The sequence below is a fragment of the Cryptomeria japonica genome, chromosome 2, assembly GCF_030272615.1.
Source record: "Cryptomeria japonica chromosome 2, Sugi_1.0, whole genome shotgun sequence".
Taxonomy (NCBI): Eukaryota; Viridiplantae; Streptophyta; class Pinopsida; order Cupressales; family Cupressaceae; genus Cryptomeria; species Cryptomeria japonica.
Genome location: NC_081406.1, coordinates 123,016,342 through 123,018,485, shown reverse-complemented (window position 1 = coordinate 123,018,485; position 2,144 = coordinate 123,016,342).

The window sequence follows — 2,144 nt, the reverse complement described above, 5'->3', positions numbered from 1 at the left end:
GTAGATGTATATATATACATGTATGTATATATATATATATGTATATCTATGTGTATGTGTATGTGTATGTGTATGTGTATGTATATGCATGTGTGTGTGTGTGTGTGTGAATATAAATTAGCATAGCTCGATTGCATTTTAACAAATAAAAAGCTTAATTGGGTTATTTAAAAAATAAAAGTCTAATCAGGGGTGAACTCACAATATTGGTTCCCACTTTTTGACCAACTTTGACACTTAGATGAACATTTTGCAAAAAACCTTCACTTTCCGACACCTATAACTTTTAAATCATTAAGAATTTGAAGATGATGTAAACTAGTGATTTGTAACATCCTTTTTGTAGATTCTAAATATATTTTTTTCATATTTTTTTGAATAAAATTTTATTGATTTTTCCATCTCCCTCAAAAGTAGTTTTCTACAGGAAACAACATTTTTTAAGAGTGATGTGCATCCCGAAACGTATAAATTTTTTTCTATAAATGATGAAAACTTATCTCTTTTAAATTTTGGTTTGTAACATCAATACCCAGGGCATGCAGTTGGTTTGATAGTGATATGTTGAATATTTTTTATTTTATTAAGTTTTGAAGTCTGACTAATTATAATTTAGATATGGGTGTACATTTGAACACATAACTTGCTCTATATATATCAAAATTAAGTTTTATTTTTTTTGTTTGAAAGAAGACATCAATACCTAGGGCATAGATATTTTTCAGAATTTTTTTGAATTAGTTTGCTATTTTTCCCAATGCATTGAACAAAGAAGTTCATGTTTGGTGAAAAACCTACATTCATAAAAAATAAAATAAAAATATATTAATAAACTTAAATATATTAAAAATTATACTATTTGGAAAGCTTATAATAAGGCCTAAATCCTTAAGAAAACAAAACTTCTAAATGAATTCGTTTGACCCCTCAAAAGCTAATGTAAAATTGGTTTTTTATCAGCATTTGATAGATGCAAAGGAGACTCCATTGCAAGTATGATTTAGAAGTAGAGAGGTTCTATCCAAGAAATTTTGATCTAAGAGCCTTTGATCTAACTCTCTTCAATTAATTACTTCAAATGGGACCTCTTAAAGCTTAAATAATTATATTTTCCAAAAAATGTATGATTTCAGCAAAAATTAGGATGTACCAAAAAGTGGCAACCAGCTTTGTGAGTTCACCCTCAGGTTACATTTGTAGAGGTTCAAAAGTGTCTATGGTAGGATTATGAGGTCTATTTATTAGAGACAATATGTGCACCTATTGCATTTGTCTTGGTGTTTGGTACCACAATCTACCACAGTTGATGTTTATGACTTTTAATTTGGAAGTAAAGTAAAGTTACATATGATGCATCATATTATAGAGTTTTAGAGGTTGATCTTAAATGGCAATAAGGTTGTGACTATTCCTAAATGCACACTATGATAGACAGTTATCTATTTTGATGTTTTTAATGGATGCACAAGAGAATGGTAAGCCAATTGGAGGAAGAATATGAAGGTAATCTGAGACTAGTTGAGTTCATGTTGGGTGACACAAATAGTGTGTCCCTATTGAAGGTAATATGGGACCAATCGAGTTCATGTTGGGTAACACATAGCGTGTCCTTACACCTAGTGTAATGTGTTGGCTTTAGGACTAAGACAACTACATGTTTGATATAAGAAAAATATTTGTAGCTGACTTAAATATATTGTAAATATATTCTAGGTTGACATGTAAATGTAATTTACATTAGAATGCATATAAATTATTTATCTAGGTTCATTCCAATGCCATGTGATTGGTGGAAGTGACAAAAAGTCATGCAAGTTGTTTACTCAGTTAGGAGTAGTACATATGTGTCGATGTGTGTAAAGTAAGATGCAAATATTATACATCATGAGTGTTTTGATGTAGATCATATCAGCTAGATGTTGAAGTTTGAGTTGTGAAGGTCCACATAATATATCTGTTGTGTCTCTTGCTTGTAATTGAGCTTGATGCCTCAATGTATGAGTTAGTGCTTAGTTATTGAACTGGGGGATTGGTGTCTCTTGTTGTTTGGTTCCTGTAACTATCTTTGGGGATTGGTGTCTCCATATTGGGTTGTAATTCTTGTGGGTTGGTGCCTACAAAATATTGTAAGTTCTCCACTATCT